At 35.5% G+C, this 23,605-nt stretch overlaps 1 protein-coding gene across 2 annotated transcripts in view; it reads right to left on the bottom strand.

Annotated features, from left to right (window-relative positions):
• Window positions 1–12,251, bottom strand: part of arid3a (AT-rich interactive domain 3A) — a 117,969-nt gene extending 105,718 nt beyond the window's left edge. For both annotated transcript variants that reach the window (XM_030131391.1, XM_030131392.1), the window contains exon 1: window positions 11,998–12,251. The gene's annotated coding sequence lies outside the window, so the exon portion shown is untranslated. The remainder of the gene's footprint in view (window positions 1–11,997) is intronic.
• Between the last annotated feature and the right edge of the window lie 11,354 nt (window positions 12,252–23,605).

Raw genomic sequence — 23,605 nt, 5'->3', positions numbered from 1 at the left:
GTAATTTCTCCTCTGGATTTCTACTTGATGCAGTGTACGTCTCTGTAGGTGGTACTGGCTGTACTGTACTCTGTTAATCTAATTACTTATCATAATTTAACTCATGATGATAGGTACTGAGCGTCCTTATTCCAGAGCAAAGATAAAGACACAATGTGAAAATGACAACACGTTGTATAGAGGCGATAACAAAATATGTTGATATCATCAGTCGCCAGTGATTATTAGATGATTAAAACAAAGGCAAATCTTTAATTCCATTAGGTTTAAAGCCTAACATTTGGAAATCAGATGGTTTTTTTGTGATTTTAAAGACACACTGAGATAAAAAATGACGTAAAAGAGAAGAAAATTACGTGAAAGAATGGAATAAGATTTAATGTTCTTCTACTTTATCTGAATTTATTGATTGTTTTCCATGTAAAATAGTTTGTAGCTGCGTTTTTTGGGGGGGGGTTTTGACAAAGAGATAATGAATCCAACTGGGACCTTCCTGGATAAATGAAAATACATAAATAAATGAATGTAAAACATTGAACATGTGTCTGGTGATGCTTGAAGAAGGTGCAAATCATGTAAAATGTAAGTCACTACATTTTTTCTTGTTTTGAGGGTTTTGTATTTTTCATCAAACAATGATTGTTGGAGTTATTATATATCAACAGGCACAAAAATGATGCTAAAACACCCCAAAAAAACCCCACAAAAAATTCCCTAAACTATACAAAAAATATACAAAAATACACAAGAATTTGCTAAAATATGCACAAAAATACACTAAAAGAAGAGAAGAAAAAATCCACTAAAACACATAAAAATGTGCTATAATACACACAAAAATACAGTAAAAAACACAAAAAATGCCCTAAAAAATACATAAAATATGCTAAAATACATTAAATGTGCTAAAATATGCACAAAAATACAGTAAAAAAGAAAAAAATGCACTTAAATACACAAAATTTGCTAAAATTCGCACAACACAGTAAAAAAAACAAAAGAAAAATTGCACTAAAATACACAAAAAATACACTAAGTACACGATTAGGGTATCTGCTGGTCTGATGAAGCTGGACTTCTGACTTTTTAAGATGGTTTTTAAGGCATTTTTGGTCAAATTTCAGACCTTACATTCCCAAAAATAACAGTACAACAGGTTTCATAGTTCTGTATCGATTGTGTTTTCTATGTGAAATAAAAATGACGTAAAAGACAATAAATTTATGTGAACGAATGGAACAAGAGGCAGCTCATGTACACAGGGCTTCACAACATGAAATCAAGATTAAGAACATGAGCGTAATCTTAGAACAATACATAAGACGGTAAACTCTTCCTTATGATCAAATGCTTGAAAATGTCAATGAAAAAGTGTATTAGCTGAGACGGAACATTCAGATAAACCCTACAGACAAAAGAAGAGTATAAAAATACCACTATGAACCCTTGTTTTCCATATTCTGATATATAATTACTGTATAACTGTACTTATTTTCCAGACATAAATATCACTCAGACCAAACTCTCGTCTGTGACGCTTCTTCCCACTGAAACATCGGTTACAATAAATCACTCTGCTCCGTGATAGACGGCCGCAGATTCGCTGCTGAGAAGTGGATCTGCGGATTATTTTTGCTCTATGCCCACTTAATTTATGGCATAGCTGTGGCTAATCAGATTTGGCCTGCTGTGTTGCTGTGTCTTGGTGGACGGGGTCAGTGGAAAGTGCGTGACCGGCCTGCGCGACACTTGCTCAATGATCTTGTTGTTGGTGCAGCGAGGCTCAATGGACCCTGTGTTATTGCCTTTGCGAGGTAATGCTGCAAGGAATGTGAGAGAGGGACTCATAATCAAGACCAGCACCACTGACCAACTTCTTGTTTTTTATGCTTTTAGTAGAAAAACTGATGAATGACTACTGTTTGGCTACTCCCTGCACAGTTACTCTTTAACTCATCGCGCCAAGTGTTAACCAGTGTTTACACGACGATTAAAGTAAATAAGTGACATGCTGTTTACAGGATGACCAGGGATCGACCCAAATTAAAAAAAAAGAAAAATTAAGCTGTGGCGCTGTTGGCATCTTTGGCCAAAACTTCCAAAATCACCTTCCAGCATACTGCGATTGAAAGTTTTCTGAGAGGAAACAAGAATTCAACCTTCTGTGGAAAGATGGGAGTCAAATTTATGACTTTTTAAGATGTTTTTCAAAGCATCTTCAGTCAATCAACAGTCCAACGGGCCTCATAGTTACTGTGTTGAACCAGATTCAATTCAGCTAATGTTCCATTTCCATTTGTCCCTAACTAAGGTTTCTACTACTGATATTCAAGCTGCACAAAAAACCACACATAAATTTACTAGAACGCACAAAAATATACTAAAATACACTAAAATACACTGTAAACGCACCAAATGACACCACAAAACTCCTCAAAAATGCCCTAAAATATACAAATAAATATGCTAAAAGACACAAAAACTATGCTAAAATACACCAAAATATGCTAAATGACACTAAAATATGCTAAAATACACTAGAAATGCACTAAAATATACAAGAAAACACCAAAAAATGATCTAAATATACAAATAAATATGATAAAAGACAAAATATTATGCTAAAATACCTCAAAATATGCTAAATGACACTAAAATATGCTAAAATACACTAAAAACGCACTAAAATATACCAAAAAAACACACAAAAAATGCCCCAAAATATATAAACAGATATGCTACAATATATTAAAATACCCAAGAATATGCGAAAATACAATAAGACACACATAAAATACACTAAAAAACACAAAGTATATGCTAAAATATACTAAAATATAGTAACATACACAAAAATACATGAAAATGATCAACACTAATTACACATTTGACTAATTCTGTACAAATATTTACAAAGAAAATGGAGCAAATATAGTTTATTGTGCCTGTGTATTTTTTAAGACCTTTGAGTGTCAGATTTAAGGATTGATTATCAATTTTTAGAATAATCAAGGTCTCAATCACAGGTGTTTACAGACAGGGAGGGGCTAAAGACATGATTGACAGCTGTCATTACTGATCACTGTTCAGGTACCTGTGTTCTTTTGTTTAGCGTCACTGAATCCCAAATATCAGCAGACACAAACTAGAGCCTTCAAACCCACCCTTTTACAGCCTTTACTGTATTCCACAGTGTCTCTTCTCTGTAACAGTGATAAACACCAGCCACTTTAACTGTTTTGTTTTTTGTTTTTTTTTTACATGCCACTTTTACTGTTACATATAAATGGAGTTGGATAAAGTCCGCAAACAAGCAGCTCCCAGCACAACCTTCACAGATCATAAAGGAAAAAAATCTGAATGAATGAACTAGATGCATAGATTGGTCATAATGTGATTGTACTGCATAAAAACCTCCTCTCTTCGTTAGTTGAAGTTAATTAAAATGATGTTTTTAGAGCAAATAACCACATTAGAGCAACACAAATGAGCCGACAATGAAGAGAAGTGAAAATTATGGTCTATTTACCCCTTTCGATTTTCTTTACCTTACTTCACCCATTCTTGTTCTATTTTTTTAATGTTGCTTTAACATATTGACTGTATTTTCTATGTGAAATAGAAGAGGAGATACTGTATCCCACAGAGACCTTCCTGGATAAATGAAGGTACATAAATAAATAAATGTAAAACATCTAACGTGTCTGGTTGTGTTTGAGTATCACTTTACATGCAAATCATGCAAAATGAAAGCCACTACATTTTTTCTTGTTTTGAGGGTTTTGCATTTTCCATCTATGAATGATTGTTGGAGTTATTATACACCGACATGTACAAGGATTACACTTAAATACACCAAAAAAGCACAAAAATATGCCATAATGCGCTGGAATTTGCTAAAATGCACACAAAAATACACAAAAAAATACAAAAAATGCACAATCAGGGTGTCTGCAAGTATGATGAATCTGAACTTTTGACTAAAATAATTGATATAAAAAATATATATAAAAATGCAAAAATACACAAAATATGCTAAAATACAACATAATATGCAAATATATATATATATATATATATGTTGGAAAATACACAAAAAAAGGAAAAATACACATTTGGGGCATCTGCAGATTTAATAAATCAGAATTTCTTACTTTTAAAGACATTTTTCAAGGCATCTTTGGTCAAATTCCAGACTTTATATTCACATTCACATAAATGAAGATACATACATAAGTGAGTGTCTGGTCGTTGACCATGGAAATCCTGCAAAATGGAAGTCACTACATTTAAAGGAGTGATATTTTGCTTTTTTAAATGGAATTATGCATTTTCAAACATTTCCCTGTGGTCGACATAAACTGTAAATGCTCTGCTTGGGTCTGAATTCTTCATTCATTCAACTCCACAGGTCCATCTTCAACCCTATTTCTGAGTAATGACAACAGAAACAGGAATGTTCATCGAAAGTCTTGACCTTATGTGTGCAAATATTGTGACGTAACTAGTTATAAAATGTAACAAATTAAGCGAATTAAGCGAAACAATTTAAAAAGGGTTGTAGAAATCCACTCAATTTTTGCCAAAATGAATATAAACATAGCTTTGCAGCACCTGGAGGGTTCAAATTCAAACTGTATGAACTATTAGGGTCCAAATACACACATAAATGAACCAAAGACTAATGAAAGTGGGTTTACTAAAATATGACCCCTTTAACTTGTTTTGAGGATTTTGTATTTTTCTATACTTTTAACTCACTTCTATACTTTTGCATTTAAGTTACAATAATTCATGCAACACCTGTATGTGTAGATATGTACATTTTTTAAAAATGCATTAGTCATTTATAAGTTATTATTTTTATTTTATTCATTTGTTTATTTATATATGGTTATCTCTATAAGTATGCACATTTTCATTTTCATCAGTACTTTTGTGTTTTAATTTTTGATATTTGAAATGCCCTATGTGTTATTTTGTTCATCTGTTCATTTATGTTTTTTAAAAAAAAAAAAAAAAAAAAAGTGTATCATTCCTATTTCATGTACTGCTTTGGGTTATAAGTTAGAAGGATACTCAATAAAAATACATGTGAAAAAAAAATTATTCATACAACCCTACCCTAAAGTGCAGTCACATGTAAATACAAACATATCTCTTCAGTGTTTCAGAAAATGCACATATGTGTAAACATACATGGAAGTGGGTTTGCACGTGTAGTTGCGTCTTTACTTTTACCTTCAGCGTTTGAGTGTATTTTATTACTACTTAAATACAAATCTACATATTAATTTCAGTATAACCAGCCGGTCTGGATGATGACATAGAGCACAGGTGTCAAACATGCGGCCTGGGGGCCAAAACCGGCCCGCCAAATGCCCGTGAAATGAAAAAATTACACTGAAGATATTAACAATCAAGGATGTTAAAATCATTTTAGGTCAATTCAATCTAAAGTGGGTCAGACTGGTAAAATACTACCATAATAACCTATAAATAATGAAAACTGCAAATTTTTGTCTTTGTTCAAGTGTAAGAAATGTAAAATTACACAGAAATGTTTACATTTACAAACTAGCCTTTTACAAAAAATGTGAATAACCTGAAATGTCTAAAGAGAAGTCAGTGTAACTGTACCAATATTCTGCATTCTGTATTTGTAAATCCACTGTCATGTGTACGTTGTGATGAACATGTGTAAATAAATAAACTAAAATGTAAAATTTTAAAATTTCACTTATTTTTCTTACACATTTTCAGGTAGTTCATGTTACGTTCAAGTACAGTTCGTAGATGTAAACATTTTCATTATGTGATTTTACTTTTTTTCACTTAAAAACACAGAGAAAACTGGAGTTGACATTATTTATGAGTTCTTACTCTATTATTTATGTTATTTTACTGGTCCGGCCCACTTTATATCATATTAGGCTGTATGTGGCCCCTGAACTAAAATGAGTTTGACACTCTTGACATAGAGGAATTAAAAGCTTTCTGATGAGTGTCTTCTATCACTAACTTAAGTAGGTGGCATAAATAGGAAGCACAGTAACGAGGTCTGAGATGCCGCCGGCGCTGTTGGACCTGGTACCGTTCCAATCCACACTGGACTCAGCTACCATTCACAAAACCGTGACACAACTCGGCCTCTTCTGAATGTTCTTCCAGATAAAGTGGAGCAAAATATTCCTCTGTGGGCTGTAAAGATAATGTATTTCTGTAGGTTTAAGTAGTTCTATGTAAAGAGTTGAACAGCCCACATGGAAAGAGCGCAAGACAGATGAATTTAAGTTTAAGAATGTGTCAGATATGAGTAGTTAAAGTGAAGAAAATGCCTGTGCTGATTCAGCTGACGTGCCCATCGCCGCCGCCGCCTGCCTGGTGGATATTGACCTCGCCGCCGAGCTACAAAACTACCTCTGGTTTCACGTGGAGACTGTAGTATGAGAAGAGCAAACATAAATCTCATGTGATGACAGCTCTGGAGGAGTAACACATGGTACAGTGAAGGAAGAAAACACTGCACAAGTAAAACAATAGCCCTTTTTTTATGCTTTTGGTGTGTACTCCTGGATATTATTTTACATGTTCGAACAACTGTTTCTCTTTTGTTACCTACAGTAAAATCACATCAAGTCCAGTCAACACTTGTCTGACAGCGGTGACATGCTGTTGAATAACCTGTGCTTGATGCTCGATGGCAGATGGCTCTGTTTATTCCATGATATTTATAGTGTTTCTCACTGTTGTGGCTTTGTTTTGTGCAGCCAGAGGATGGTGCAGACTGTTTAACAGAAACACACTTCATATCATTTGTAATGTTGCATTGATTTTACACATTAATACTTATTCTGCAAGTACTTCTCAACTTGTACAACTCACTTTCTGAATGTGTTTGCTACATTTCCTAAAGGTATCTGCAGAGCCAACCAGATGAGTCAAATTCCTCATGTGCAAACCGACTTTGCCATAAAAACGGATTGAGGAGGAGGCGGCGTGCATGTTGCTGCTCGCAGAGCTCAGTGCACTGCTATTGTAACTCTAGACTGATGGTATGATGATAGTTACTCTACTGCAGCAGAGGTGGGGTAAGGGGTTTACATTTTCAGTGAATAGCTGAAAGGCCCAAACTGGATTAACTTGTTGGTTTATATGGTGACTGTGTGGTCACGTCATTGCATTGTGATCTTTCACAATCAAGTCTTTTGTGTGCAGAGCAGAGGTGGATGAGCAGGAGACTTAACCCATGAGCCTCGTGCGCTCTAATTGACATCTACAAGGATAAAAAAAATTAAAAATAAAAAAGCTACGAGTGGATCACAGGTTCGGATGCCTGTCTGTGATGTGTGATCCCCTAATAAAAGCTGGCAGCTCCATCCACTCACAAATTAACTTTTGATTGTCTGGGCGGATTGCCAGTGCTGGTATATTCAGATATAAATTAGAAATGCTTCAGCTTTGACAGACGTGTCACTATGTTGCAGCTGCGTGCTGGTATCCAGGCAGATAAGTACCAGGATAGATGACACTGGCTGCCACTGAACGGTTTCTGCAGCCGCCTAGAAACACAAGGCCTTGGTCTGTCTTAGCAGCCTGGTTCAGCCACTGCAGGGCATCCCAAAACCTCAGCCCCAGCCTTTGAGAGCGCTCCGCCTGCGTCACAACGCACCATGCTGGGATTCCCCCATGGCTCCAGCCCAAGCAGTGAAGTAACTTGCCATTTTTTTCCTGCATTTTTTGGCAGGATAACAGAGTTAAAGCCCCACGTGCTGCACAGGCCCTTCAGAAATGTAGCTTTTGGCAGAAAACCAGCTGAAACCACTTGTTTAATGGAAGGAAAGCTTGCAGTGTGCACACACAGCGCTCATTCACTGGAATACAATTGATGCTAATACAGGAGGTTGTTTATAACTGAAACACTCAAGTAAGTGACACATTGGACGCCTGAAGCCAAAGCCCACACCCTTAAGCCTGAAAAGGGAGGTTTAAGGTACTGACAACATGAAGTTTTCAACCCACACAGGATTATAGTTTTATAAGAACAAAACAAACAGGTGTTGTACCTGTTTGTCTTCCCTGTGTATGTTTGTCGTTCATTCACAGCCACTAACCAGTTCCATGGGCAACTGCCTGTTACCGCTGCTCACTGAGCCATGGCACTTGAAGGCAAACCGAGAGAGCTATTTGCATATTACTGATTCCAAATGTTCTTCAAATACCCTTTGGCTGAGATCAGACGGCCGTGATGACAGGAAGCTGTGAGGATTGTGCTCATAAACAGTTTAAATTACAAAATGGCCCACCCTGCGACCTAATATTGAACAAACCTAAACACACGGAGGTGCGAATCCACATACCTGCCTAATCTGTCCGAGAGCAAATAGAACACCGGTTTTAAATTGGAGGTACACATCGACAAGACGAGGCTTTGTGCCGGCCTCAGAGTCACTGAACACTGAGCACTTGATTGGACAAATGGCTGGAAGGAGCAGTGTTCAGATGAACAAATACACTCCAGGAAACAAAAACACACATCAGAACAAGACAATGAGTACACACACCAAAAGCATGACAAGCCAGACCTGGCCAAGTGCCATATCTACAACATCCGCTCATATCAAGGCCATATCGAGACGCTAATGTGATAGAAGTGTCTGAAAAGTAGAGTGGAAAATTACACACTAAGCATCAAGTCACCAACCCAATCTCTCAAGTATTGTTTGGATTCATCATTAAACTGTCAGGAAATGGAGAAAGAATGAGAACATGTTTCTCGGGTTTAATAGAAATGCCTTCATACCTTCATACATAACAGTCAATAACCCCGAGGCTTTCAATTAATGATAATCACTGGAAAGCAGCAAATCCTCCTGTTTGAGAAGCTTATACTCTTTGGTATTTTAGCTTGTTAAAGATTAATCCAGTTTTCTAACTGATGTGGAATAATTTTCTCCAAACAATTTTATGAGTTAAACAAACTGTTTCAGCATTACAATAAATCTACAAGACTATCTATTTGTGGATTCATGTCTACTAATGTTGAACAGTGTTGAACAACTCAAATAATGGGGGTTTAATGACGGTTTAAAAAGCTCACAGGCATTTTCACTGTACTTTGTGGTTAAAAGAAAATATTCAATCCGTCAATGCCGAGACATTCTCTTTACTATAGCCCTAGAGGTGCTGACATGAAGATGACAAAAGTAGATCTTCTACCATCAACTGGAGTAAATACCAGGTAGTGAGAAATGAGTTTAAAAACATAAACACAACTCTGGCAACAGTTCCGCAAATCGAGAGCAACAAGCGTCTCTATGTGAAGCCTGGCTTCATAACAAGGAATGTTAGTCATTAGGCCATCCTAAAATATGCAACAACAAGAGGAGGTCTTTAAACATCTGAACTTGATCGCTGGCCATACGTTTCTAATCCACAATGAGCCAATCACAACCAAACATCACTCCACCCATTTGCTGCACCAGTATTTCTCTGCTGGAAACCTGGAGCGGGCAACAGCTGACCGGCGCTGGCCTGGAGGAAACCATATGCCAGATTGGACCAAACAGATTAGTGAGGCAATTTCTAGGCAAGCCTCTAAAGTGATTGGACGATGGTGGGGTGCAGGGTGCGATAAGGGGCCCGGAAATCTCTCTTAAGAATTTCAATGCTTAATAATCACATTGCAAAGCCACAGGTGGCAACTTCTACCGATCTACTGCCTCGCACTTTCTTTACTTTTGTCGATCTGGATATGCAGGGTAATGGTGAAACCAACTGTGACGATCTTAATCTCAATATGTCATCTTGAAGTGAAGATTTAGTTGCTTGTGGTTCACATGTGCTCATTTCAACATGCCATTTCCTCATCAATTTATGAAATCTCAGTGAGACCATAGGTTATGATGCCAAGGACGTTTTAGAACCGCGTCCTGCCACCTACAAAGCGAATGGCACACAAGGGCATTAAAGGGAAATGTCTTCTATTGTTGTACGACAGCTGCTGAAACTGTATCTGCAACCATTTTTACATAGTATTCTGAGATGTTTCTTCATCTTACTAAAGCTGACAGGCTGAGAAACATTCTGAATTTGTAATTAGGTCAGACTTGGACAATAAGAACCTCCAAACTTTCAAGATCTGTATTGCAGAACATATATGTTTAAGGTCATTGAGACAAAGCACTAGACGTGGCTTTATAACCAGAGTAGCTTCCTGTGAATGCAAACCCCCACCCCCACAACTGAGCAAGCACCTACTGAGAAAGTATACAACCAACCACACACCAAATGCCAGCAGCTTTTGGTTTTGGCTGTGAGGTCTGACAGCCTGGAGGACCAGACCAAGTTGTATGGATTTCTTTAGCTCGTCCAATCCAATGTTCATGGATGAATAGTGGCCTGCACTGCCCTTATTTATACCCGATACGACCATGAACAGACATAAGAAGGCTCTTATGTACAGTGGAGTTTCCCACCACCGTGAATGTCGTCCTGAAGGCAGCCCATTGTGTCCATATCAAACGGTTGATGTTTTGACTTGACTTGTCTTGATCTTAGATGCTGACAGACTTTTTTTATCCACCCACTCCACCTTTGTTTTGTGCCTCAACACAGATATACACAAATTCAGGGGTTTAACCGGGAAAAAATATGCATGAGAGACTATGTCTGGGCTACAACCTTTAACATACATAAGCTATTTTCACATTTTTATCTCATAATTAGGTTTGAAATAGACAGAGACACTGAACTTTGTCCACACTACAAATAATGTTAAGATAATAGACTTTTATTTGTACATCAAACTTTGTAGGAAATTATATGTTTAGATAATTGTAGAACCCATCATTGAGAAAATCACCTTAAAAATCACTAAAATTAGCAACTTTGACCACAACTATTTAGTTAAAACTAACCTATTCATTTTTTCTATGTGTAATAAACACTTTTGTTGAGTTTTTACATATTCATATCCTTATTAGCTTAGGCTAGCAGTTAACGGCTAATGCTACTTAGCCGTTTATTCAATAAAATTAATCACAACAAAGCTAGCTCCTAAGACATGCTATTTTGTTATGTTACCTCTTCTTTTTCAGTCAAAAAATGTAGTTAAATGACCTAAAATGTTAACAATGTATAAAAAGTGAGCCCTTCTTGAATGTATGTTAAAAGTCTGGGCTACTAATTTTAATGTACAAAACTTATTTCTATATGTATATGTCATAATTAGGCTTCAAATAACCTGAGACACTGGATTTTTTCCAAGTTACAAGTAATGTTAACACAATGGTTAAATGCAGTGTCTTTTATATGTATTAAACCTTGCAGGAAATTATTGGCAGGATATTTAGCTAACTGTAGACCCCACCAAGAAGAAAATCACCTTGAGTTAACTGAAATTAACAAATTTGCTATAACTGTGCAGTTAAAACGCATTCAAAGTTATTTTCTTTCCCATGTGTAAGTAAATTGTTGCATTTTTACACGTTGATATCATTATAAGCCGGTAATAGCTGTCAACAGTCAAAATGCTAAATGCCATTTAGCTGTAAATTTGTAAATGTAAGATTTAAGACAAAAATGCTAGCTTCTAAGACACCTTAATTTGCTAGGTTAATTCGTCATTTTTGGTAAAAAATAAATAAATAAATAAATAAATAAATTCAAACTAAATAAAACGTTGACAACACCTCAAAAGTCAGCCATTAAACCAAAAAAGAATAAGAAATAGTGCCCTGAATTTAAGCGCAGTTTTGAAATTAACGTTCACATTCAATGGTAGTGGTGATACGGCTGGACCGGATCCATCCGCTACCTCAGCAAGCAATCGACTATTGATCAGGCGATTTGATAACGGCGTATCGATAAGAAAAAAACGCTGTATATGACGAAGACAAGACAACGGATAGATACAAAAGAAAGGCAGCGACATTCATTAGACAAACAGGTAACGCAGACCCAGACGGAGGCGAACTGCAGCAGATATAAACTTACTACATGGGCTTCCGTCGGCTCTTCTCACTCTTTGGAACCGGAAGACACATTCCTGTTGTTGTCTGTGAATCCAGGCTCCTCTTCGGTCAAACACTGAGAAAAAAACGGCACCAAAACCAGGACGAGGACGAGAGGTGGCGGCTCTTGTGTTTATCAGCTAGAAATAAAGTGGTTTCATGTGACTGCATGATATCCACGCATTGGGCTTTTGCGTGTAATTGTGTTTTCAGAGTTGGAGTGTCGCTTTCAGAGCTCACATCGCAGACAGACGGGGAGAGGCGTGGAGACGCTCCGGCCTGCACACTCACATCATTGGTTGACAAACAGCAATCAGATGCAAATTCCTAACCTCTGAATCAGCAGGGGCCAGCCCCCCATACGTACATACATCCATGCATACATGCACCCCCACCCGGAGCAGGGCGGAGGTTCATGCACAGTGTGGAGCGGAACGAACGGCGTCCAAAGTCACTGACTAACCCTGAAAACACCTCAGCTTTATTCTACAAACACCAACACTCAAACATGTGCTTGGACGTTTTCTGAAGCGTGTTGATAAAGCTCTGAAACAGGGCTGTCAAACTCATTTGTGTTCAGTTCCATATTCAGCTTCATTTGATCTGAAGTGGGCCGGACCAGAAAAATAATAACAGAATAACCGATAAATAATGACAACAACAAATTTTGTCTTTGATTTAGTGTAAAAAAACAAACAAACATTAAATTATGAAAATAATTACTTTTATAAACTATCCAAATAAAACCCTGATATTTAAATGAACCCTTTCATGCATAGGTCACTCCAGTGGACAGTTCTTCTGCAGCTGTTCTCTTGTATATTCATGGGTTTTGTTGTTTTAGTTCCATATCAGCAGACACAGTAGACACTTCTGCATCATCCCATACAGTGCATTTCATACCGTTACTGTAACTAGGCTGTTCTTGATAAACCTGATCCACAGTGACATGTTTTAGTGTAAAATCAACAAACAAAACAGGGTTGTTGTTGTTTTTTTTTGCATATTATCTCCATGAAATGAATAAAAACTAGTATTAGAGGATTTTAACCCTTTCATGCATGAATTATGAGAACCTTAATCAAGATTTTTTTTTTCCTGAGTGTTTTTATTCCTCTTTAGGCATGAAAAAAAAAAACAATGTGATTGATTTTTTTTTTTTTTTTTTTTTTTTTAAATCAACCTGTTTTTCATGGAGTTACAAAAATGTCCACTCAGCTACACTATGAATTTTATTCTTGAAGCAAAGAAACATGTATTTAAAACCCAATATCATAAAGTGATATGAAAACAGTGAAATGAAACCATGTTTAATGCAGCTAATCTGATGTTTTCTCACATTTTAACATATTCTAATACTAGTTATCACTCACTTCATGGAGATAATATGCAAAAAATAAATATTAACAATTGATTTCCACTCAAGAACCAATCAAGAACAGCAAAGTTACAATAATGGTATGAATTGCAGTTTATGAGATGATGTATAAGTGTCCACTGTGTTGGCTGATATGGAACTAAAACAACAAAACCCATGAATATACAAGAGAACAGCTGTAGAGTAACTGTCCACTGGAGTGAGCACTATGCATGAAAGGGTTAAATTTGTGGGAAAACATCTGATTAGCAGCATTAAAAATGTTTTTATTGCATACTTTTCCATATCACTTTCTGATATTAGGTTTTAAATACATGTTTCTTTGCCTGAAAAATTAAATGCATGGGGTCCGGCTGAGTGGACAGTTTTGTAACTCCTTAAAAAAAAAAAAAAAAACCTAAATTGCATGTTTCTTTCATGCCTAAAGAGCAATAAAAAAAAAACAAAACACAAATATTGTGACCAAGGTTCTCATAATTGCATGAAAGGGTTAAAAAAAAACATAAGAAAATTTAGTGCAATTTTAACAATATTATTCCTCAACTTCTCATTTCTCCATGTGCATTATGGATCAGATCTACAAAGACACTGAACACTGAAGAACAGGCAGAAAAATTGTTCAAATTGTGCTTAATTTTCTTTAGACATTTCAGGTTCTTCATATTTGTTCAGGGTATTCACATTTTAGTGTAACAGGAGAGTTTGTACATGTAAATATTTTCATTCAGCAGTAAACATGAAGAAATGATTGAACAACAGCATCTTGAAACATCTCCACTGCTTCTCCCAGTTTTCCAGTTTGTCCTTTTTCAAACTTGTGCATATCATGATTTGATGATGCTTTTATATATTAATTTTTTCCCCTCAATTTTAGACACATTCATTTAAAATTCATTCATTCATTCATTCATTCATTTATTCAGTCATTCATTCACTCATTCACTCATTCACATTTGTGTTATAAAACAACAGAAAATGTTGAAAAAAGTGTTTCAGTGTCCTCAAAGCTCTTATCAACTAATCAGTTAATCAGTTTGTTGCTGAATATTATAACTATAACTCAAATTCAGGCTTTCTAAATGTGTTTTTACTTATTTATTTCCTTCTCTGTGACAATAAATGGATTAGATTTGGCTTCTCAAATGTCTTGTCAACTAATCAATTGATCAGTTTGTTGCCAAATATTAAATTAATCTGTAAATATTTGGTAATTTAAGATAAAAAAAAAAATGTAAAAACTCAAATTCAGACTTTCTTTATATGTTTTTACTGATTTATTTCCTTTTCTGTGACAATAAATTGATTAGATTTGGCTCTGAAAGATTTTTCAGATATTTTCTCATATTTTATAGGTAAAAAAAATCAGCCAGTTAGAAAAAAATATTTATTAAAGTGTGTCAGTGTCACAACAATGTCCTCAAATGGCTTGTCGATTAATCAGTTTGTTGCCAAATCCATTTTAATAATCATTAATTTATTCCCAGTCCAATTCAAATTTATTTATACTGTACATCTGATTTCTTTCCTCCTCTGTGACATTAAACTGATTAGATTTGAAACATTTTTCACATATTTTTTAGAAAAGAGAATCAATAAATTCATCAATAAAACACATAACAGATTAATTGAATATAAAAATAATAATTAGTTGTTGTTTTCTGTCACAGGGGAGACAAGAAACCAGAAAATACTCATATTTAAGAAGCTGTGTTCAGATAATTTACACTTCTTTTTTACTTTATCAAGTCTCAAAATGGTTGCAGTAGTTGATAAAAAATCACCAAAGTGTTGCAGTCTGGTAGAAACTACATGGGAAATAGTAAAAAGTACTTAATTTACAGGTTCAGTATAAATGATCTGGGACAGTTTGTGTTTCTGGTCATATTTTGGCATGATAAATGTTGTGAAAAAATCCATATTTTCCATATTTTGATCATGATATGGTGGACAGTTCTCATGGAAGTGAATTAAATTGCACTGAATTTACTGTATATATCATTCAAATGTTTTATGCTTACTAATTCTAATGTCTATTATCAGTTTCTATGTGAAGAAAATTCATTTAACCCATTGGTGTCTAATTTTTGAGAAAGTAAAGTAAATGTTAGGGGCAAGAAAAGAATGTATTTGTACATTTTTCTTCTCATTTGTCTTTATTTTGTTCACATTCTCAACCAAAACACAACATGTTTTCGTGTTTTATCATTTTCTTGTTTTCTTTTTGACCCTAAAGAAGAGCTCAAAACCACATATAACCACCTGATTTCTTTAAAAATCAACCTGTTAAACTTTTATCGTGACATTCGTTTGGTCCAGAACACACCATTATCTCCTCAAAATACATCTCAATGTGCTCATGCAAACTGTTGGTTACAATTCCAGTATAAAATTGGAAACATAAGCTTCATTTGACCGTTGGTGAAATAAAGTTAATGTGGTGTGAAAACTAGACAGATTTCAATCGACCGGCTCTGAATATTACTCACATGCTGTGCAGTTAATTCATTTTGTTTCATCTTTTTAATTTACAGTTTCAATATTCATCTTGAAAACTAGATGAGGAGGTTTTTACTGGAAGGGAACTCACCTAAAATCACGTTGTACTTTCAGAATTCATGTTTAATGAATGAATGACTGATACTTAGACAGATGACTTAACCCATGAAGACCCAAATGCTACTTCTGTGGCAGTTCCTGAATGAATTTTTCTGTCTATTTCACCTGTCTTAAGTGATTTATCTCCATTTATTATATTAATATCCTCTGTGTTTTGCATTTTTTCAGTGTAAATCATGTATTTTCTTATATTTAATTCACCGATCATGTAGATGTTCATAAAAGCTCAGATTAAAGTTGAGAGTTATTATGTCAGAAACAGAGAAAACTGAAGAAAAATGGACTTTTTCAGCAAAGTTATCATAAACAAATTGCCTCAACCCACGGTCATTGATCCAACTCTGCTGGTTTTACTGCTGAATCAATGTTGTAGAAGACAACGGTGTTTCCATGGTAACTACAGACCCTCTGAATGTCCAAATGGGTCATATCTGATGACCATGAAAAGACAACAAACTGTATTTTACACCAATTATTTACATGTATTGAAAGGAATAGTGGATCAACAGGTATTAAACAGTTTAGATCAGTAGATGATTATGTTTGATGGTGGATGTTTGGGTCTTTATGGGTTAAATTTGCATCAAAAATGAAAGTGAAAAGCATCATCGCACTGTGAGAAGCTAAAAGATAACAGCTTCACTTTCACACCATTCAATTTTTCTGTTTTACTAAAACAGGAGGAGAAATGAGAGTGAAATAAATGATAGATAACATGTGCTGAGTCCAGTCCATGTGCCAAAAACACTCTGACTACAGGATAAAAAAATAACCCCTTCAGCTTCTGTTAAATAAAATTAATAGTCCCACAACTGTCAACAGCTTCCTTTATTTGCAGATTAGATTTCACGGCGAGCGCTGACTGTTTAGTAGCTGCTGGAGTCCTGCAGCTGTTTACCAAAATAAAGAGCTCAAGATATTTAAAAAAGAAAAATGATCCTCCCCTCGGCCTCATCGCATGTAACGTAACCCTGGAGGGAAGTGTGTTCATTACCCCGACACACTGAGAGATTGAATTAAAGTCACAGCTCCGGACTGAAGCTCTCTGCACTGATGAAAAAAAACCACCATTTCACACTCGATACCAAATTAAGGACTAATGGGTTTGGGCCTAAATTAACTGTAGGTTTGGGGGGAAATCCTCAGAGGTGGTGACACTGGTCTACAATTTTGTAGAAATGATTTGCTTCAGAAATTAAATGTGCTAAATGTTACATATTTTAATAAGATTAATTGGAAAATAAATGACAAAAGTGCCGGTTTGCTGATGTTTTCATGGTATATGATTAAGTGTTATTCCACATATATATTGGTTTATGTACATTTATATAATAGTTTTAGAAATCTTCCACTAAATAGAAGCTGTAAAGTGAATGTATTCTAATGTGCAGACAGTGTTTTGAAGTAGATCTTGTAGCTCTGAGACAAATATTCCTTTTGAGTCAAACCCATTCTTTCGTTAATTCTTGAGTTTCACATTTTGACACAAGGCTGTATCTTGGAAAGTTCAGCCAGCCAGCATTTTTGACTGGATTTTTCTTTATCAGTGAGTCTCATGTGGTAAAATTTCATTACTTTTATTCTGGAAGCATTTTCCTTGTAGACCAGTGTGATTAGAGACATAACCGTACAATATCAACAGTTTTCTTGTTTTTGGAGAAACACCTGCACGTTGATAGAGTAAAAAGGTTAATTTGATCCAAAAAAAAAAAAAAAAAAAAAAAGGGTTAATCCTTTTAGACACAAATATTTATTCATTTCTGAAGAATTTACTCCAATAAAAACCATCTAAACCAGTTTTCTGAGCTCAGATATAAACTTTCAGAGTCTATGCTTATATTTTCTCTCATTACAAAAGTACATTTCTGTAGATGTTTCCTCTAAGTGACTCAATATTTGACCGTAAACATGTAAAAGTGGTGCTACTTTGTCATTATTTTGGTGCATAACATACTGGTTGTTATATTTTAGTACTTGACAAATATCTGAAATAGATTCAGGACAATTTTAACTTAATTTTATCCCTCTGATTCGGTGTATTTCAGATCATTTCTTATTCTGCATTTATCTCAGAGCTTTAGTTCGTCTCTATTTTTCTTCTCTTTCTTGTCCATGTGGTTGATGTTGAAGGATGAAGTAAAATCCTCCTTTTTCTGAGGCAAAATAAAGTCTAGGGTTCTCTGTAAAAATACAAACATATGATGCATGATGTATTTATGGAGATTAAACAAAAATCAGTTTATAAAAACAGTCAAATGAGCTCAAACTCAAACATGTGCACCAGGAATATGAGTCAAAAACATCAGATATTTCAGTAAAACACTGTTAGGGAGTGTTTTACTACACAATGGACAATTTGACTGAGTTTTTAATACAGAATTTCTACTTGTAATGAAGTATTTTCAGTGTTTTATTAGTACTTTTACTTAAGGATGTGCATACCTCATCCTTCACTTGTCCTTAAGACTCTGCTAATAAAGCTGCTCATTTCTCTAAATATCCTCATCTTATGTATTTATTTATTTTTACAACTTACAGTATCATTGAATTTTTAAGAGTCTTCCCACCCCTTTTCTCAAGCATGTAAATGAAACTATTGTGCTGTTTTTCTTTCTAAGATTGTCTTGATTGTTGATTTTTATATTATTTCTATTTTACTTGTTCACATATGTTAAATTTCATTGCATGTACAGAATAAATCACTAAAAGCAATTAGATACTATGCAAATCAACAAAACATTGTTTTAAGAAACTATATGTGCAAACAGCTGCTAAATGAACCTTTTTTTTTTGCCTGGTTAAACCCATCGTTGATACTTTATCTTTGTAGTATTACGCCATCTAGTGGAACAACTTGGCTGTGAGCTCTATTTATCTGCAGATACACTGCTTCCTTTAAAAAACACACACACACACACACACACACACACACACACACACACACACACACACACACACAGTAACAGCCTGATTATTAGTTATGCGCCTTAATCTGATTGTTTTCAGACCTGGTTTCCCCACACATTTTAACAAACAAAAATCCAAAACTCTCCCATAATTTCCATAAATTTATTTACACTGATGTAAATGTACTAAACTAAATGGACAAAAGTATTGGGACACATTATGTCTACAGCTGTAAGATGTCCTGCTCATGCTGATTTGAGATTTTAAAAAAATAATAATGAATCAATATTTCCTTCAAATTTAATGGGATATTTTTCTTCCTAAGCGATATGAAGAAAGTGGATGGTTAGTTGTGGTAGAAAATTATTATTTACAGTCAGAGCATGAAAAATATTTTAGAAATTTAGAGGTAGAACATTTAAAATCATAGTCATGAATGAAAAAAACAAAACAAAATCAATGTTGAGAGAAATTAAGTAAAACTGTCTTGAGCCATTTTGGAAGCAAAGATAATTTAAACCAAACTAACCAATACAATGATATTTATCACAAAATAAATCTATATTACCAAACATTAGTCATTATTGTTTTGTATTCCAGACCCCTGTTAGAAAAGAAACACCTGAATTCAATGTGTCCCAATACTTTTGTCCATATAGTGTATAATAATAAATGTAAAGAAAGAGCACATTTATTACATTTATCAGTCTTCATCCTGTAAATAAGACACAAACTGAAGTGAACGGTTTGTACATGTTTTAATAGCTGCAGTGATAATTATAAATAGTATTACAGGAACACACATCATTATATACACACGGGTGTTTGAGACGAGCGTATAAAGCTTCCACACTGAGCAGTGTTTTCATACATGTTGGCACAGGTCAGTTAACCCAGATGAATATTTACAGCACAGATAAAAAGTTGGCGACGCCTCGAAACGCTGAGGCTGAAATGATCACAATGAGCTCATCCATCATAAAATAACATCATGTGAAAATACAAGGCGACATTCCGAGACGAGTCCAAAGCCTGAGAAAATCGGATTTCATTGTAACAAACACACAAACTTTGGTAGTTAACAAAATGCCCCGACAGGTCGAGTTTCATTACACTGCTGTCGACAGTATAGAAAAGAAACCGGGAGGAGGTTTTACACAAGTCGGATAAACGTTTTCCAAAATCCAGTCAAGTATAAATGTACAAATATATGTACACGAGAACGTAGAAAGTCGTGTTTGTAAGGCAGAAGTGTTTTTATGGGGTTGTAAGATTGAGAAACAACAATGCTGCGAGTCAAAGCTCAGCAGGCCTTCACCAGAAGTTACTATCTTTTATCAGCACATCCTCACACAGAGTAGTCCACTTTAAAAAAAAAAAAAAAGACTATGTAAATGTTTTTATGTGTAAACAGAACATGTTGTGAGAACGGTTCCAAACACAGTTCAGTTCATGGTATCATTTTTCATCCATAACTGTCACTGATGTAACATTTACACCAGACAGAGCGGTTACACCATTTCATAAACTGTCGGTATCCATGGAAATGGGCTCCGGCAGCAACCGATAAATGATTATCAACTGGAATCGCTGACTGACTTTTACTCATTTACAGTATGACTTTATGTCTAACCACTTCCGAGCTTGATATCAAAATTTAATATTTAAACAAAAACACTCCAAACTCCAGCGCCTGAAGAGTTAATGATCAAGGATGTCAAAATCATTTTAGTTCAGGGGCCACACACAGACCAACAGGATCTCAAATGGTCGGGCCAGTAAAACACTATTAAAATAACCCATAAATAATGACAACTCCTATTTTTTCTGTTTGGTGTGAAAACAGTGAAATTACATGATGAAAATGTTTATGTTTACAAACTATCCTTTCACCAGACTGATCCTATGAAATCACGTTGTATGTGACGCCAGTTCTTATGGCATTTGGCGTGCTATACGTACGCATTTTCATCTTTTTGCGCGTTATTCAACACCATTTGATCGCGTGTCACTCTATGCCAAGATCATCTGTAACCGCCAATCCTAACCTTAACCATGTGAACATACACGCAGAAAGCTTAGAATGCCTACAGACAACACACCAATTAAAAGTAGCGCGTCATCTGTACGCAGTTTATATAATGTAGAAGACCTTTCACATAAAATGCAAATAATGAAAAAAAAAAAAACAATGAACCTGAAATTTCTAAAGAAAAGTGAAATTTTATCAATATTCTGCCTGTTGTTAAATGTTTTGTGTGTTTGTAGATCCACTGTGATCTGTACGTTATAATACACATGTGTAAATGAGGAACTGAGGCAGAATATTGTTAAAATTGCACTTTTACTTTTTTGCACTAAAACAAGAAAAAAAATATGTAGGTATTATTTCTAGGTTATTACGCTATTATTTTTCTGGTCCAGGGTCTTTTGTGGCCCCTGGTCTAAACTGTAGGATAACAAGATAATCAGCGATTCTGCAAATCACACACACAGGCTTCGTTCAGACTGGAGGTAAATGTGGTCCAAATCTGATTTTTTTGCCCATATGTGACCTGTACCTGATCTGTTAAAGACAGTCTGAACAGCACAAGCCTCAATTTTTAAAATCCCATCCAGGCCACTTTCATATGTGGTCCTAAATCCGATGCGTATCAGATATTTTGCAATGCAGACTGATCTCATGAAATAGCGTTGTATGTGACGCCAGTTCTTATGGCGTTTGGCGTGCTATACGTACGCATTTTCATCCTTTCGTGTGTCAATGTACGCCAAGATCTCCAGTTTACATACCCTTAACCACTAACCCCTACCCGCTAATCGCGTGGTATTTGACGCAGCGTGAAAATACACACAGAAAACTTAGAATGCGTACAGATAACACGCCGATTAAAAGTGGTGTGTTATCTGTACACAATTCATGATATCATGTTGTGCAATGTGACTTCAGTCTGAACAATGAAGTCACAATTATCCGACCTTTACTTCTCAGGAGGAGGAGCAGCAGAAAAAACACACACTTCTGTAAACACAATGCGTGCCTGCATGGTCACGTATTACATCAGGACCTCTTTTGCGCATGTGGGTCACTTCAAGGTCGCATTCAGTTCATACTCAAAACTGACAGAAGTCGCATTTAATGTGTAATATGAACGAGCACACAAAAAAAATCGGATTTCACCAAAAAATCTGAATTGTGCGTTAAGTGTGAACTGTCTGAACGTAGCAATATTCCCTGATTTTGTGACCTTAAAGAAGTATTTGTTCGGTACAGTAACAGTAAAACTGATTATCATACTGGTGAAACATGATAATTGTCATTATCTCTGACTGTATAAGTATGAGAACTTACAAAATGCATCAAGTCATGTGAACAGGATGGTACCGCCTCGTTGTCAAACGATCGCTCGACTTCTAGTTTATACTTGTGTGCAGAGAAAACAGCTCATCAGCAGCTCAGTCTGTGTTTACAACCACACACATAAATAATACACTTCCATCAGAACACAAGGAACGTACAGCCTTAACCTCCAAAACCCCAGGAAATGTCAGCAAAGTACAAGCTTTTTTTGTTTTTTATCACATAAGTGCCTATATTGGAAACATCATGATGCAATAGTTTTTTCAGAAGCAGTTTTTAAAATTTTTGTGGAATGTCCTTTGTAGTGGACAGTTTTCTTTTCTTTTTTTTTGTATAAAGTTGTGAAACTCTTGTCCACAAATGTGCACAGAAAACCCACAGCTGGGTTTCACGAGGTTAAAGGAGTGATATTTTGCTTTTTTTTTTTTTTTTTTTTAAATTGAATTCTTCACTTTCAAACATTTCCCTGTGGTCTCCATAAACTGTAAATGCTCTGATGGGGTCTGAATTCTTCATTAATTCAACTCCACAGATCCATCTTCAACCCTATTTCTGAGTAATGACACCATCAAGGTGGTTTTGAGCACTTGCCCTTTAAATGCAAATGAGCCACTTCAGGCCCCACCCCCTCCAGGTTGTTGACTGTGGTTTCTGTCCTGTTCAGCCACTTGTGTTTGTTAATACAACCAACAACTGAACATTTTAGGTAATCGACTCAAAATCTGGACATATTTTCAGTTTTTACTCCAACCGCTGCTGCTGATAAACAATTATGTCGTACTTGGAGAAATGTTCGTCGGAAGTCTTGACCATATATGTGCAAATGTTGTGATGTAACTAGTTATAAAACGTAACAAATTAAGCAGGAATTAAAACAGGTTGTAGTAATCCACTGGATTTTTGCCCAAATGAATATAAAGATAGCTTTGCAGCACTTGGAGGGTTCAAATTCAAACTGTCTGAACTATTAGGGTCCAAATACACAAAGAAATGAACCACAGACTAAGAAAAGTGGGTTTAGATAAATATGAGCCCTTTAAAGATGATCCAGTCGTCTGCTGATGAGCTGTTAAACTGGTTGAAATATAACTGTATGTATGGATTTGACCGAAACGTGTAGAGAGAAAACAGATTTTAAAAAAGTAGAAATGGTCACAGAGTGACTTCTGTTGATGCACACAACAATAACAATGATCAACATTCGTTTGACTTCCAGGCAGAGAAAGAGCGGATATTTCATTCCCTTGACAACACATGTACTTGTTTTCCTATGATGATGTGTCTGTGCTTATAAAAATGACTAATACTCATGCTTCACTACTTACACTG

Source organism: Sphaeramia orbicularis, chromosome 4 (genome assembly GCF_902148855.1).
Source record: "Sphaeramia orbicularis chromosome 4, fSphaOr1.1, whole genome shotgun sequence".
In the NCBI taxonomy this organism is placed as follows: Eukaryota; Metazoa; Chordata; class Actinopteri; order Kurtiformes; family Apogonidae; genus Sphaeramia; species Sphaeramia orbicularis.
The sequence above is the reverse complement of the archived record's forward strand: the minus strand, read 5'-3'. Positions and strand labels throughout refer to the sequence as shown.